At 47.8% G+C, this 17,838-nt stretch overlaps 1 protein-coding gene across 2 annotated transcripts in view; it reads right to left on the bottom strand.

Moving 5' to 3' along the window:
• Positions 1–16,982, bottom strand: part of GLRB (glycine receptor beta) — a 121,758-nt gene extending 104,776 nt beyond the window's left edge. For both annotated transcript variants that reach the window (XM_040418584.1, XM_040418583.1), the window contains exon 1: positions 16,672–16,982. The gene's annotated coding sequence lies outside the window, so the exon portion shown is untranslated. The remainder of the gene's footprint in view (positions 1–16,671) is intronic.
• Positions 16,983–17,838: the final 856 nt, after the last annotated feature.

Below are 17,838 nucleotides of genomic sequence, written 5' to 3'. Positions count from 1 at the left end.
AACCCAAACTGACTCTAAATGGGTCTCGCTAACTTGAATTAAATTAGATTTTATGCTATCTTTCACATACAGGGCCACCCCTCCCCCTTTCTTGCCTTCTCTGTCTTTCCTATATAGAGAGAATCCTGGTATTGTTATATCCCAGTCATTACTCTCATTGAATGGATATGTAGAGAGAATCTCTAAATCGCACATCCTCATACCTATGCTTCTGATATACAACTGTTTTCAATTATCAGCATTTCTTATGATAAAACATGGCTATACAGCGATGCTATCAATCATTTGCTGTGCACTATATGCGGCGCTGGACGGCGGCCGTCTCTGCTTCTGTGCCGTGCTGGTGGAGTGATGGGACCCGGGGCCCATGTGGCCTCACTGTACAGTGGGGCCGCTGTGCGGCTGCTGGATCCCATTGCCTGCTGGAGCGGTGTGGAGGCGTGTCGGTCGCCGCACGGCTCTGCGCCATGGTTAGAGTAGGTTCCCACTTAAACAAGAGGCATCCTTGTCGCGGTTAGTGGGCCTATGCGCTTTGATCAAACTGTATACTAATTGCCTCTTTATAGTGCACAGCAAATGATTGATAGCATCGCTGTATAGCCATGTTTTATCATAAGAAATGCTGATAATTGAAAACAGTTGTATATCAGAAGCATAGGTATGAGGATGTGCGATTTAGAGATTCTCTCCACATATCCATTACTCTCATTGAACCATGTCTCAGTAACAGCCACTAAAGCTATATTCTCAGATGCTATTATAGACTCAAGTCAGTCTCAGTCAGGATGTGCTGTCATGAAGACGACTGGGAAAAAAATAAATAATAATAATAATAATTATATATATATATATATATATATATATATATATACACACACACACACACACATACACACACAAAAGATAACGTATAGAGTAAGGCCTCGTCCACACTTCCGTGTCAGTATGACATACGTGAATTAAAACATCCTTACATAATCCGTGAAGATGTCCGTGAAGGATCCGTGGTCAGTCCATCTGTCAGCTTTTACTCTCCGTGTGTCATTCATAAACCACGGACATTGCACAGATAAAAATTAATTTCATGAGCATTTTCTATCTGGCTTCCGTGAAAAACAGACGCACCATGGATGCTTTCCGTATTGTCTCCGTGATTTTAACGAACCCATAGACTTCAATGGACGTGTGCAGTCCGGGGCATGGATGAAAGTAATGCATGCATCGGTGGATTTTTTTGCAGACACACGGACCACAGAAAATCACAAAAATGTGGACAAACATTAAAAATAAATGGATCAGTATGCGGTCCGTAAAAGAAAGCAGACAGCATGTGTTCGGGAAAAATGGAAGTTTGGGTGAGGGCTAAAGTTGGTAACAGTCAACGAAGCCGTGAACAAATGAGCAAGCTCCCCATCGACCAGTGCCTGACATGGAACCTGGAAAATGCCCAGATGGTAGCAAGACACATCTTAGGCTGGGTTCACATCACCATTTAGCTTTCCGTTCTTCTGACCCATCAGAACAACAGAAAAATTAAACGATTTAGGCTATTTTCACATATGCGTTTTTGCTGTCCGATTTTGAGATCCGGCAGGGGCTCTTAAAACCACAGCAAAACGAATCTGTTTGAATAATACAACTAAAACCATTGTAAGTCAATGGGCGCCGGATCAGTTTTTTTCAGACACGGAAAAAACAGACCTGGCAACATTGACTTACATGTTTTTTGGTGCCAGACCCAGCATGTTCAGTTTCCCACGCCGCACACAAAAACACTTTTTTCTGTTTTGTGTCTGGCATAGGAAGCAACAAACCAGAACGGATATGCACGTGGGGAGAATATACAGTCCTGATCAAAAGTTTAAGACCACTTGAAAAATGGCAAAAAATCATATTTTACATTGTTGGATCTTAGGGCTCTTTCACACTTGCGTTATTGTCTTCCGGCATAGAGTTCCGTCGTCGGGGCTCTATGCCGGAAGAATCCTGATCAGGATTATCCTAATGCATTCTGAATGGAGAGAAATCCGTTCAGGATGCATCAGGATGTCTTCAGTTCCGGAACGGAACGTTTGTTGGCCGGAGAAAATACCGCAGCATGCTGCGCTTTTTGCTCCGGCCAAAAATCCTGAACACTTGCCGCAAGGCCGGATCCGGAATTAATGCCCATTGGAAGGCATTGATCAGGATCCGGCCTTAAGCTAAACGTCGTTTCGGCGCATTGCCGGAGCCGACATTTAGCTTTTTCAGAGTGGTTACCATGGCTGCCGGGACGCTAAAGTCCTGACAGCCATGGTAAAGTGTAGTGGGGAGTGGGAGAGCAGTATACTTACAGTCCGTGCGGCTCCCCGGGCGCTCCAGAGTGACGTCAGGGCGCCCCAAGCGCATGGATCATGTGATCGCATGATCACGTCATCCATGCGCATGGGGCGCTCTGACGTCATTCTGGAGCGCCCGGGGAGCCGCACGGACTGTAAGTATACCGCTCCCCCGCTCCTACTATGGCAACCAGGACTTTAATAGCGTCCTGGGTGCCATAGTAACACTGAAAGCATTTGGAAGACGGTTCCGTCTTCAAATGCTTTCAGTACACTTGCGTTTTTCCGGATCCGGCGGGCACCTCCGGCAACGGAAGTGCATGCCGGATCCCAACAACGCAAGTGTGAAAGAGGCCTTGACAAGGTTCCAAGTAGAGCTTCAACATGCAACAAGAAGAAATGAGAATGAGACAAAACATTTTTTAAGCATTCAATTAATTGAAAATAAAAATTAAACTGAAACAGGCTGTTTTTCAGCTGATCAAAATTTTAGGACCACATGCCTTTAAAAGGCCAAATCTGTGCAAAGATGTGGATTCATTGTCATTTTCTGTCAGGTAGTCACACGTTGTGATGGCAAAGGCAAAAAAAAACTCTCCCTTTTGGAACGTGGTCGGGTTGTTGAACTGAGGAAGAGGCGACTGACCTCGAAACGCGTATGGCTAAGAGACAGTGTGGGACAATATAAGGAAGATCTTCAGAATCACGGTCGGACGCTGTACAAGTTCAAAAACCCCGCCTGGAAATTGTAAGTCACCTGACCTATTCAGTGAAACCACGTGGGACGCCACAGGAAGGTCCTGGAAGGTCAAAGTTACGGACTACATTCTAAAGCATTACCCAGTGAACGGGGAACTTCCTATGCAAAAGACTGAACTTACAGGTCCTCACAGCTCAAAGTAGAGCAGACGTACTTCTGATAACAAGCGGCCTGAAGGAGCGGTAAAGTACCTCTTGTGAATTATATAATTTCCTTTTATCTCCATTTTTGCTGATCGCTACATGAACTTTCAAGGACATTGATACATTATGGACTCTGGCAACTTATATAGTGGTTCAGCATAGCGATCGCCAGGAGGTTATATGAGTGATTCCCAGGAGGCTATATGTGTGTTTTAGAGTATTTTATGTATTTTATGTGCAATTTTATACAATTTGTTGCAAATATAAGATAACTTTCAGACATTAATTTTGTCCTCGTCTATTTGATGCCCGATATTGAGTGACGCCCAACCCTGCTTGCATAAGCAGAGTCTCTCACAGCGCGCCATCGCTGCTGAGGTGGGACGCAGTAAGACAGTCATTTGGAATTTCTTAAATGATCCTGAGGGTTATGGAACAAAAAAGTGGAAGACCCAAAAAAATGTCATCAGCACTGAGCCGGAGGATCCAATTGGCTGTCTGTCAAGACACTGGACGATCCTTGACCCAAATTAAGGCCCTTACTGGTGCTGACTGCAGCCCCATAACCATCAGACGGCATCTGAGACTGAAGGGCTTCAAAAACAAAAATGTCTTCAAAGACCTCGTCTCCTTGAACGCCACAGAACTGCTCGTTTGGACTTTGCAAGAGCGCACCAAACATGGAACATTCAAAGGTGGAGGAAAGTTTTATTCTCTGATGTGAAAAAATTGAACCTTGATGGTCCTGATGGTTTCCAACGTTACTGGCATGACAAGCAGATCCCACAGTGGAGGGCGCGCCATAATGGTCTGGGGTGCTTTTTCCTTCAGTGGAACAATGGAGCTTCAGGAAGTGCAGGGGCGTCAAACGGCCGCTGGCTATGTCCAGATGACTGAGGGCCCTCGTCTGTGTGGTAACTACTGGGTTTTTCAACAGGACAACGCTACAGTACACAATGACCGCAGGACAAGGGACTTCTTCCAGGAGAATAACATCACTCTTTTGGCCCATCCTGCGTGTTCCCTGATCTAAATCCAACTGAGAACCTTTGGGGATGGATGGCAAGGGAAGTTTACAAAAATGGACAACAGTTCCAGTTTGGGGGGGGGGGGTAGTATTTTTTTGGAGGTGTGGTCCTAAACTTTTGATCAGCTGAAAAACAGCCTGTTTCAGTTTATTCGTTGTTTTCATTAAATTGAATGCTCAAAAAATGTTTTGTCTCACTCCCATTTCTTCTTGTTGCATGTTGAAGCTCTACTTGGAACCTTGTTAAGATCCAGCCATGCTAAATATGATTTTTTGCCATTTTTCAAGTGATCTTAAACTTTTGATCAGGACTGTATGAAGACCTGCACTTCAGAGTTCTGGCTGGAAAAAGTTGCAAAATTGGAACGTGTGACTCTTATTTGCACATAATGGAAGTGAATAAAGTCGCAACGCAACTCACAAGTTGTCACATCTTCACACTGCAGCTTGTTGGGGCCAAAAGTGCTGTGCAGCTGACGGAGCTGCATGTGCCAGATTTCATCCACTGGCAGGACCACGGACTGACGAGTGGACCAACGTTAAGACCATAGGGTTTGTCGGCTCCAAGGCCAGACAACCTCTTGAATGTCCAACTTTCAACCCTGCAGTGAAGCGAGCTGATCTGCGCTGTGCGTCGGCAGAGGAATTTAAGTAGTGTCAGAACCAAAGGGAGAAGCAGGGGTCGATTCAGTGCTTAGAGAAAGCGTCAGAATTAGGCTATTTTCACATACAGTATGCGTTTTTGCTGTCCGATTTTGAGATCCGGCAGGGGATCCTAAATGCACAGCAAAACGCATCCGTTTAAAGAATACAAATCGGCTGAATTATATCGAAAATGAACATGCCGGATCTGGCACTAAAACCATTGTAAGCCAATGGGCGCCATATAAGTTTTTTCCTGTCATAGGATCTCAATAGCGCATGAAAACGCTTCAGTTTTGTCCCCATTCATGGTCAATGGAGACCAAACTGAACTGAACAAAACGGAGTGCACCAAAATGCATTCCGTTCCGTTTGGTTAGGTCCCCATCGCGGACAGAATAACGCTGCAAGCAGTGTTTTTCTGTCCGCAATGTGGTGCGGAGAAAGACGGATCCGTCCTGACACACAATGTAAGTCAATGGGTACAGATCAGTTTTCTCTGACACAATAGAAATGGATCTGTCCCCCATTGACTTTCAATGTCTGTTCATGACGCATCTGTCTTGGTTATACAAGACATAATACAACCGGATCCATTCATGACGGATGCATGCGGTTGTATTATTGTAACAAAAGCGTTTTTGCAGATCTATGACGGATACGCAAAAAACTCTAGTGTGAAAGTAGCCTTAGGCAGGGATCAGCAAAAACGCTTCTGTTACTGATAATACAACCATCTGCATCCGTTATGAACGGATCCTGTTGTATTATCTTTAACATTGCCAAGACGGATCCATCATGAACTCCATTGAAAGTCAAAGGTGGACGGATCCGTTTTCTATTGTGTCAGATTTTGTCAGAGAAAATGGATCCGTCCCCATTTTGCTTCGCATCCCAGGACAGAAAGCAAACTACAACATGCTGCGGTTTGCTCTCCGGTATGAGAACGTAACGGAATGTATTTTGGAGCATTTCGTTCTGTTCAGTTACGTTTTGCCCCCATTGACAATGAATGGGGACAAAATGGAAGCATTTTTTTTCCGGTATTGAGACCCTATGACGGGTCTCAATACCGGAAAATATTAACGCTAGTGTGAAAGTAGCCTTATTTTGAGCATCAGTTATGATAAGCTAGCATCAGTTAGTTTACACCTAAAATAACTGATCCGTCTTTTTTTGTGCATGAGTTCTAATCAGTTTGTGTCTGTCCCGTCAGTTATTTACGGATCTCTGACAGAACTGACACAAACTGATCAGACCTGATGCTCAAAATAACAGATGCGTTTCTTTTTCTCTTCCTGTTCTTCTGATGGATCAGAAGAAAGGAAAGCTAAACACATCTGCAGCGATTCTGCCGGAATGCTCAGTATCCGGCACTGCCGGGTGCAAACAGAAAGTCCACCAGCCCCATTAAGTATAATGAGGTCTGGCGGAGATCCGGCTGCATTCCGGCAAAAATACCAAGAAGCGGCAGGACACAAACAGCTGCATGCTGCTGTTTGTGTCCAGTTGATTCTTGCCATTTATGCCAGATCAGGTGGCCAGATCTCTGTGCCGCAGATTTTGGACCTCCACCAATCAGATGTCGATGACCTATACTGAGGTAAGTATGATATATAGATCTCATCATCCGTATAAAACACTTTGAAAACCCCTTTAAACCACATCCCCAAACGCACACCCGTCTGTACCCATGTAAATTTGGTCAGTATTTTGGTGGCAACCCTATACAGCCCCCAATCGCATATGCACATGGGGAGAATATGTCAAGCACTACACTTCAGAATTCTGGCTGGAAAAAGTTGCAAAATTGGACTGCGTGACTTTTTGGGCTTAACTTGCACATACATTTTACATTTTTACACCACTCAGCACAGTTTTGAAAAGTGGGTGGGAAGCAGTGGGCCTGGAAAGCCTGTCCGGCTGATTTAGGCTGGGGCTACACAGCAAGTTTGGCCACAACAAATGTCACGCGACCAAAGATCAATGTGTAGCAGTGCAACCGAACAGCATAATGGAAGTGAATGAGGTCGCAACGCAACTCGCAAGTTGTCACATCTCCAGAATCCAAAAATACTGAACACTGCAGCTTGTTGGGGCCAAAAGTGCTGTGCAGCTGACGGAGCTGCATGTGCCAGATTTCCTCCACTGGCAGGACCACGGACTGACGAGTGGACCAACGTTAAGACCGTAGGGTTTGTCGGCTCCAAGGCCAGACAACCTCTTGAATCTCCAACTTTCAACCCTGAAGTGAAGCGAGCTGACCTGCGCTATGCGTCGGCAGAGGAATTCAAGTCGTGCCAGGACCAGAGGGAGGACAGGGGTCGATTCAGTGCTGAGGGGACGAGTGCAGCCTTTCATTAAAAACAGTAATAAGTGGAATCTGCACGGCCACCGCTAGGGTTTTGGCGCTGATTCTTCACCAAAATTTCTGCATCAAAAGACTAGGTGCGAAGGGGCCCTAAGGATACTTTCACACTTGCGTTGTTTGATTTCCTGGCAGGCAGTTCCGTTGCCTGATCAGGCAAACTGTATGCAAACGCATGTCATTTTTTCTGACTGATAAGGCATTTTTCAGACTGATCAGGATCCTGATCAGTCTGAAAAATGCCTGATCAGTCACAAAAATGCATTCAAATACCGGATCCGTTTTTCCGGTGTCATCAGGCAAAACGAATCCGGTATTTGATTTTTTCTCATTTTTAAAGGTCTGCGCATGCGCAGACCGGAAGGACGGATCCGGCTTACAGGCAAGTCTTCAGTTTTTTTCGCCAGAGATAAAACCGTAGCATGCTACGGTTTTCTCTTTTGCCTGATCAGTCAAAATGACTGAACTGAAGACATCCTGATGCATCCTGAACGGATTACTCTCCATTCAGAATGCATGGGGATGAAACTGATCAGTTCTTTTCCGGTATTGAGCCCCTGTGACGGAACTCAGTGCCGGAAAAGAAAAATGCTAGTGTGAAAGTACCCTGAGGCTCAAAGATGCACCAAATTTCTGAAACGCCATGCAACATTTTGTCGCAACTTACAGCAATGCAGACACCTGTAAACCTGCCCTGAGAACATGGCCTCTTTCACACAAGCGAGTTTGTCATCCGGACGTGATGTGTGAAGCAAACACACACACTTTTCACGCACCATCGCTGCGTTCAGGAAAACGTTCAGCATGTTTTATATTCTGCATTTTTCACTCAGCTCTGACTCCATAGAAGTCAATGGGGCCTGTGTGAAAAACGGAAGGCATCCGGATGCAATGCCTTATTCACTGATGGTTGCTAGGAGGTGTAGGTCGTAATTCTTCAGATTTTTTTTTCACGCGCGTGAAAAATGCATCAAAAGCTGCCCCCGCGTGGAAAAAACAACACTGAAAGCAATCGCAGACAAAACTGACTGAAATTGCATGAAAAACCACCAGGTTTTTCCCTGAACAGACTCTGAGAGAATCCGTATTGTTCGTTTGAAAGAGGCCTAAGGGTACTTTTACAGTAGTGTTATTGTTTCCCGGTATTGAGTCCCGTCACAGGAGCTCAATACCGGAAAAAAACTGATCAGTTTTATCCTAATGCATTCTGAATGGAGAGCATTCCGTTCAGGATGCATCAGTTCAGACCCTCTTACGTTTTTTGGCCGGAGAAAAAAACCACAGCATGCTGCAGTTTTCTTTCCGACCAAAAATCCTGAACACTTGTCGGAATACTGGACCCGGCATTATTTTCCATTGAAATGCATTAATGCCGAACCCAGCCCCAAGTGTTCTGGAACGCAGACCTTTAAAAATGTGAAAAAGATAAATACCGGATCAGTTTTTCCGGATGACAACTGGAAAGACGGATCCGGTAGTGCAATGCATTTATCAGACGGATCCGCATCCGGATCTGGTTGACAAATGCATCAGTTTGCATCCGGATAGCCGGAACTGCCTGGCGGAATCCTCTGCCGCAAGTGTGAAAGTACCCTTAGGCCCCTTTCACACGGGCGAGTATTCTGCGCGGATGCGATGCGCGAGTTGAATGCATTGCACCCGCACTGAATACCGACCCATTCATTTCTATGGGGCTGTTCACATGAGCGGTGATTTTCACACATCACTTGTGCGTTGCGTGAAAATCGCAGCATGCTCTATATTCTTCACGCAACGCAGGCCCCATAGAAGTGATTGGGGTTGCGTGAAAATCGCAAGCATGTGTGGTGTGAATGCGTTGCGATTTTCACGAACGGTTGCTAGGAGACGATCGGGATGGAGACCCGATCATTATTATTTTCCCTTATAACATGGTTATAAGGGAAAATAATAGCATTCTGAATACAGAATGCGTAGTAAAATAGTGCTGGAGGGGTTAAAAAAAATATATATAATTTAACTCACCTTAATCCACTTGATCGCAGAGCCGGCTTCTCTTCTGTCTTCATCTTAGCTGTGTGGAGCAACAGTACCTGTGGTGACGTCACTCCGGTCATCACATGGTCCATCACATGATCCATCACCATGGTAAAAGATCATGTGACGGAACATGTGATGACCGGAGTGACGTCACCACAGGTCCTGTTCCTCCACACAGCTAAGATGAAGACAGAAGGAGATGCGATCAAGTGGATTATGGTGAGTTAAATTATTATATTATTTTTTTTAACCCCTCCAGCGCTATTTTACTAAGCATTCTGTATTCAGAATGCTATTATTTTCCCTTATAACCATGTTATAAGGGAAAATAATACAAATCTACAGAACACCGATCCCAAGCCCGAACTTCTGTGAAGAAGTTCGGGTTTGGGTACCAAACATGCGTGATTCTTCTCACGCGAGTGCAAAACGCATTACAATGTTTTGCACTCGCGCGGAAAAATTGCGGGTGTTCCCGCAACGCACCCGCACATTTTCCCGCAACGCCCGTGTGAAAGAGGCGTTAGGGTTACTCTATCCATATTATACACTGTTGTGTTTTCTATTGCGTCACCTGTACAGACGTGAAGATGGAGAGGTACAGTAAATACACATTGCACTTCTTCAGGTCCCAATGACTTCTGAGTAAAAAAAAAAACATTATAAAAAGTGACATTTCATGCTGTATATTGGAAATATGATGGTATAAGAACTTAGCTATGTTGACCAATAGCTGAGTATTTAGGACCTTCCAAACATAGACACAAAATCCACTTCTGTGAACGAGGCCTAAAAACGAGCGAGTACCACACATGGACACACAAGATGAATCTCTGGGCAGTGCCAATGGGTCTGCGCTCTATGGACCGCTCATTTCATCAGACTTTACCACACGTGTCTGTGACATATCGGACAATCGCTTTGACAGGATGTCTGGAGGGAGCTGCATATATGGCAATTCCCTAAGACACATCCAGCTGACTACTGTATACACACAAGACAAATATTTTGTCCATATTTCCCTGTATATCTATTATTACTATTATTATGGGATTGCTCCATTCCCAATCAATAGTGATTCAGTGATACAAAGGCTGTGCAGAATACAGGCCCCTGTCTAATGCAGCCTGCATTCCGCCTATAGGCTCATGCACACAAGCTTATTTTTTTCTGTGTCCGTTCCTTTTTTTTTTTTTTGCGAATTGACTCCATGTGCATTTCGTGTCCGCAAAAAAACACAACATGTCCTATTCTTGTCCGCATTACGGACAAAGATAGGACGGTTCTATTAGGGGCCAGCTGTTCCGTTCTGCAATACAGAATGCACGCAGCCAGTATCCATGTCCTGTGGATCCGCAATTTGCGGACCGCAAAACATCCAACGTTCGTGTGCATGAGCCCTATATCACAGCAGATACAGACTGCGGTAAAACTGCTTTATTTTTTAAATCACTACAATTCCAGCGACAGAGGTAAATCTAGGAATTGCTGCTTAAGCAATTCCCTAATATATAGGCTCCGGAAAATCTACGTGGGTTTATCCCAGCCATTAAAATGGCTCTTTCATTCTCCACGGAAATGTCCGTAAATCGCATTGATTTCCAGTCATTCTGAATTATTTACAGTATTTCTGCAGCAATAAATTCTAGAGAAACCTCACTTAAGGTCACGTGTAATAAAAAAACAGCGCTCTTAATATACAGTCCATCGGCAGACATGGTGATACAGTATATAGGGCCCATCCGCAGACCTGGTGATACAGTATATAGGGCCCATCCGCAGACATGATGGTAAAGTATATAGGGCCCATCCGCAGACATGATGGTAAAGTATATAGGGCCCATCCGCAGACATGATGATACAGTATATAGGGCCCATCCGCAGACATTATGGTAAAGTATATAGGGCCCATCGGCAGACATGATGGTACAGTATATAGGGCCCATCGGCAGACATGATGGTACAGTATATAGGGCCCATCGGCAGACATGGTGGTACAGTATATAGGGCCCATCCGCAGACATGGTGATACAGTATATAGGGCCCATCCGCAGACATGATGGTACAGTATATAGGGCCCATCCGCAGACATGATGGTACAGTATATAGGGCCCATCCGCAGACATGATGGTAAAGTATATAGGGCCCATCCGCAGACATGATGGTAAATTATATAGGGCCCATCGGCAGACATGGTGGTACAGTATATAGGGCCCATCGGCAGACATGATGGTACAGTTTATAGGGCCCATCGGCAGACATGGTGGTACAGTATATAGGGCCCATCGGCAGACATGGTGGTACAGTATATAGGGCCCATCGGCAGACATGGTGGTACAGTATATAGGGCCCATCCGCAGACATGATGGTACAGTATATAGGGCCCATCCGCAGACATGATGGTACAGTATATCGGGCCCATCCGCAGACATGGTGGTACAGTATATAGGGCCCATCGGCAGACATGGTGGTACAGTTTATAGGGCCCATCGGCAGACATGGTGGTACAGTATATAGGGCCCATCGGCAGACATGGTGGTACAGTATATAGGGCCCATCCGCAGACATGATGGTAAAGTATATAGGGCCCATCCGCAGACATGGTGCTGAGGTATAGGTCCCATCCGCAGACATGGTGCTGAGGTATAGGTCCCATCCGCAGACATGGTGCTGAGTTATAGGGCCCATCTGGAAACATAATGGTAAGGTATAGGGCCCATCTCTGGACTTGAAAATACAGTACAATCACAGGGCCCTGTGTGGACATGATAATACAACATTGGGCCCATCGGCAAGCATGGTGGTACAGTATATAGGGCCCATCCGCAGACATGGTGCTGAGGTATAGGGCCCACTCGCAGACATGGTGCTGAGGTATAGGGCCCACCGGCAGACATGGTGCTGAGGTATAGGGCCCACCGGCAGACATGGTGCTGAGGTATAGGGCCCACCGGCAGACATGGTGCTGAGGTATAGGGCCCACCGGCAGACATGGTGCTGAGGTATAGGGCCCACCGGCAGACATGGTGCTGAGGTATAGGGCCCACCGGCAGACATGGTGCTGAGGTATAGGGCCCACCGGCAGACATGGTGCTGAGGTATAGGGCCCACCGGCAGACATGGTGCTGAGGTATAGGGCCCACCGGCAGACATGGTGCTGAGGTATAGGGCCCACCGGCAGACATGGTGCTGAGGTATAGGGCCCACCGGCAGACATGGTGCTGAGGTATAGGGCCCACCGGCAGACATGGTGCTGAGGTATAGGGCCCACCGGCAGACATGGTGCTGAGGTATAGGGCCCACCGGCAGACATGGTGCTGAGGTATAGGGCCCACCGGCAGACATGGTGCTGAGGTATAGGGCCCACCGGCAGACATGGTGCTGAGGTATAGGGCCCACCGGCAGACATGGTGCTGAGGTATAGGGCCCACCGGCAGACATGGTGCTGAGGTATAGGGCCCACCGGCAGACATGGTGCTGAGGTATAGGGCCCACCGGCAGACATGGTGCTGAGGTATAGGGCCCACCGGCAGACATGGTGCTGAGGTATAGGGCCCACCGGCAGACATGGTGCTGAGGTATAGGGCCCACCGGCAGACATGGTGCTGAGGTATAGGGCCCACCGGCAGACATGGTGCTGAGGTATAGGGCCCACCGGCAGACATGGTGCTGAGGTATAGGGCCCACCGGCAGACATGGTGCTGAGGTATAGGGCCCACCGGCAGACATGGTGCTGAGGTATAGGGCCCACCGGCAGACATGGTGCTGAGGTATAGGGCCCACCGGCAGACATGGTGCTGAGGTATAGGGCCCACCGGCAGACATGGTGCTGAGGTATAGGGCCCACCGGCAGACATGGTGCTGAGGTATAGGGCCCACCGGCAGACATGGTGCTGAGGTATAGGGCCCACCGGCAGACATGGTGCTGAGGTATAGGTCCAATCTGGAGACATGGTGCTGAGGTATAGGGCCCACCCGCAGACATGGTGCTGAGGTATAGGGCCCATCTGGAGACATAATGGTACAGTATATAGAGCCCATCTCTGGACTTGAAAATACAGTACAATCACAGGGCCCTGTGTGGACATGATAATACAACATTGGGCCCATCGGCAAGCATGGTGGTACAGTATATAGGGCCCATCCGCAGACATGGTGCTGAGGTATAGGGCCCACAGGCAGACATGGTGCTGAGGTATAGGGCCCACCGGCAGACATGGTGCTGAGGTATAGGGCCCACCGGCAGACATGGTGCTGAGGTATAGGGCCCACCGGCAGACATGGTGCTGAGGTATAGGGCCCACCGGCAGACATGGTGCTGAGGTATAGGGCCCACCGGCAGACATGGTGCTGAGGTATAGGGCCCACCAGCAGACATGGTGCTGAGGTATAGGGCCCACCGGCAGACATGGTGCTGAGGTATAGGTCCAATCTGGAGACATGGTGCTGAGGTATAGGGCCCACCCGCAGACATGGTGCTGAGGTATAGGGCCCATCTGGAGACATAATGGTACAGTATATAGAGCCCATCTCTGGACTTGAAAATACAGTACAATCACAGGGCCCTGTGTGGACATGATAATACAACATTGGGCCCATCAGCAAGCATGGTGGTACAGTATATAGGGCCCATCCGCAGACATGGTGCTGAGGTATAGGGCCCATCCGCAGACATGGTGCTGAGGTATAGGTCCCATCCGCAGACATGGTGCTGAGGTATAGGGCCCATCCGCAGACATGGTGCTGAGGTATAGGTCCCATCCGCAGACATGGTGCTGAGTTATAGGGCCCATCTGGAAACATAATGGTAAGGTATAGGGCCCATCTCTGGACTTGAAAATACAGTACAATCACAGGGCCCTGTGTGGACATGATAATACAACATTGGGCCCATCGGCAAGCATGGTGGTACAGTATATAGGGCCCATCCGCAGACATGGTGCTGAGGTATAGGGCCCACTCGCAGACATGGTGCTGAGGTATAGGGCCCACTCGCAGACATGGTGCTGAGGTATAGGGCCCACCCGCAGACATGGTGCTGAGGTATAGGGCCCACCGGCAGACATGGTGCTGAGGTATAGGGCCCACCGGCAGACATGGTGCTGAGGTATAGGGCCCACCGGCAGACATGGTGCTGAGGTATAGGGCCCACCGGCAGACATGGTGCTGAGGTATAGGTCCAATCTGGAGACATGGTGCTGAGGTATAGGGCCCACCCGCAGACATGGTGCTGAGGTATAGGGCCCACCGGCAGACATGGTGCTGAGGTATAGGGCCCACCGGCAGACATGGTGCTGAGGTATAGGGCCCATCTGGAGACATAATGGTACAGTATATAGAGCCCATCTCTGGACTTGAAAATACAGTACAATCACAGGGCCCTGTGTGGACATGATAATACAACATTGGGCCCATCGGCAAGCATGGTGGTACAGTATATAGGGCCCATCCGCAGACATGGTGCTGAGGTATAGGGCCCACAGGCAGACATGGTGCTGAGGTATAGGGCCCACCGGCAGACATGGTGCTGAGGTATAGGGCCCACCGGCAGACATGGTGCTGAGGTATAGGTCCAATCTGGAGACATGGTGCTGAGGTATAGGGCCCACCCGCAGACATGGTGCTGAGGTATAGGGCCCATCTGGAGACATAATGGTACAGTATATAGAGCCCATCTCTGGACTTGAAAATACAGTACAATCACAGGGCCCTGTGTGGACATGATAATACAACATTGGGCCCATCCACAGACATGATGGTACAGTACACAGTCCTTATGCCCACATAATGGTACAGTACACAGTCCTTATGCCCACATAATGGTACAGTACAGAGTCCTTATGCCCACATAATGGTACAGTACAGAGTCCTTATGCCCACATAATGGTACAGTAGAGTCCATATGCCCACATAATGGTACAGTAGAGTCCTTATGCCCACATAATGGTACAGTACACAGTCCTTATGCCCACATAATGGTACAGTACACAGTCCTTATGCCCACATAATGGTACAGTACAGAGTCCTTATGCCCACATAATGGTACAGTACAGAGTCCTTATGCCCACATAATGGTACAGTACACAGTCCTTATGCCCACATAATGGTACAGTACAGAGTCCTTATGCCCACATAATGGTACAGTACAGAGTCCTTATGCCCACATAATGGTACAGTACAGAGTCCTTATGCCCACATAATGGTACAGTACACAGTCCTTATGCCCACATAATGGTACAGTACACAGTCCTTATGCCCACATAATGGTACAGTACACAGTCCTTATGCCCACATAATGGTACAGTACACAGTCCTTATGCCCACATAATGGTACAGTACAGAGTCCTTATGCCCACATAATGGTACAGTACACAGTCCTTATGCCCACATAATGGTACAGTACAGAGTCCTTATGCCCACATAATGGTACAGTACAGAGTCCTTATGCCCACATAATGGTACAGTAGAGTCCATATGCCCACATAATGGTACAGTAGAGTCCTTATGCCCACATAATGGTACAGTACAGAGTCCTTATGCCCACATAATGGTACAGTACACAGTCCTTATGCCCACATAATGGTACAGTACAGAGTCCTTATGCCCACATAATGGTACAGTACAGAGTCCTTATGCCCACATAATGGTACAGTACACAGTCCTTATGCCCACATAATGGTACAGTACAGAGTCCTTATGCCCACATAATGGTACAGTACAGAGTCCTTATGCCCACATAATGGTACAGTACAGAGTCCTTATGCCCACATAATGGTACAGTACACAGTCCTTATGCCCACATAATGGTACAGTACACAGTCCTTATGCCCACATAATGGTACAGTACAGAGTCCTTATGCCCACATAATGGTACAGTACAGAGTCCTTATGCCCACATAATGGTACAGTACACAGTCCTTATGCCCACATAATGGTACAGTACAGAGTCCTTATGCCCACATAATGGTACAGTACACAGTCCTTATGCCCACATAATGGTACAGTACACAGTCCTTATGCAGACATGATGGCATGCTGTAATGGCTGTACACATCCTCACTGGTAAGGCTGATATCTGCAGCTCATACACTGCACACATTTCATATCCAGGCTTTTGGCCGAGAGTGTTTGACCCTGAGCATACATAATAATAACCTCAGCCTACAAGACAAGCAATATAAAAAACGGACTACAATTCCCAGCACTCCTTGCGGCACATTTTCAAATCCGAAAAACTTTATGGCGTCCTCTGCCCATGACAACAGCCTCCGGGCTACCTCCCTCTCCGCTGCGTCTTGCAGCTATTTGCCTGGCCAGACTAATTAGCCAGGACCAGATACCGCACTCCAAATCAGAGGCGTCACCGCAGCGACAGTGCCGAGAAATGCACTCACCCTGAGGCTCACACGCTGGATCTCTTCAGATGCGAGCAGCAGCCGAGTCAACATCCATTTTCTACGGTGCAGAACGTCAAGGTCCCCTCAGACGTGCATGATGGAGGCGGGCTCGCCGGTGACGACTGGCTGATGCTGTGCGCTCTGTAGGTAGCAGTGCTGGCCGCCTGTGTGCGGAGCAGAAGATGGAGGAGCGGTGAGCACCTGCGGCATGCGCAGTACAGGCCGGAGCGGCAATCACTCAGCGCCCTGTCACCGCTGGGAGCACTCCATGGATGCCGGCGGAGGGGGGGAGAGAGGATGCAGTGTGCGACGTGACCTGTGCTCGCTGCTGTGTCGGCCTCTGTTCACACTGCCCCGAACTGGAAAGAAGTCTGTGTTCACGTCTCTGTCCCAGTTGTAGGACCTTTTTTTTTTTTGTCTGGTAATAAAGCATTGTCCATTATAATCAATAGGGTCATTTCGGCTCCGTTCAGTTATGTGCCGAAGCCGGCGCATCCGTTATTTTCCTTGTTCTGCTCCCGTAAGGGCTCTTTCACACTTGGTTGTTCTTTTCCGGCATAGAGTTCCGTCGTCGGGGCTCTATGCCGGAAGAATCCTGATCAGGATTATTCCAATGCATTCTGAATGGAGAGAAATCCGTTAAGGATGCCTTCAGTTACGGAACGGAACGTTTTTTGGCCGGAGAAAATACCGCAGCATGCTGCGCTTTTTGCTCCGGCCAAAAATCCTGAACACTTGCCGCAAGGCCGGATCCGGAATTAATGCCCATTGAAAAGCATTGATCCGGATCCGGCCTTAAGCTAAACGTCGTTTCGGCGCATTACCGGATCCGACGTTTAGCTTTTTCTGAATGGTTACCATGGCTTCCAGGACGCTAAAGTCCTGGCAGCCATGGTAAAGTGTAGCGGGGAGCAGTGTACTTACCGTCAGGTGTCAGGGCGCCCCAAGCGCATGGATCACGTCATCCATGCGCATGGGGCGCTCTGACGTCATTCTGGAGCGCCCCAGGAGCCGCACGGACGGTAAGTATACCGCTCCCCACTACTACTATGGCAACCAGGACTTTCCAATAGCGTCCTGGGTGCCATAGTAACACTGAACGCATTTTGAAGACGGATCCGTCTTCAAATGCTTTCAGTTCACTTGCGTTGTTACAGATCCGGC

This window comes from Bufo bufo, chromosome 2, assembly GCF_905171765.1.
Source record: "Bufo bufo chromosome 2, aBufBuf1.1, whole genome shotgun sequence".
Classification (NCBI taxonomy): Eukaryota; Metazoa; Chordata; class Amphibia; order Anura; family Bufonidae; genus Bufo; species Bufo bufo.
This window is presented reverse-complemented; position numbering and strand designations above follow the sequence as displayed.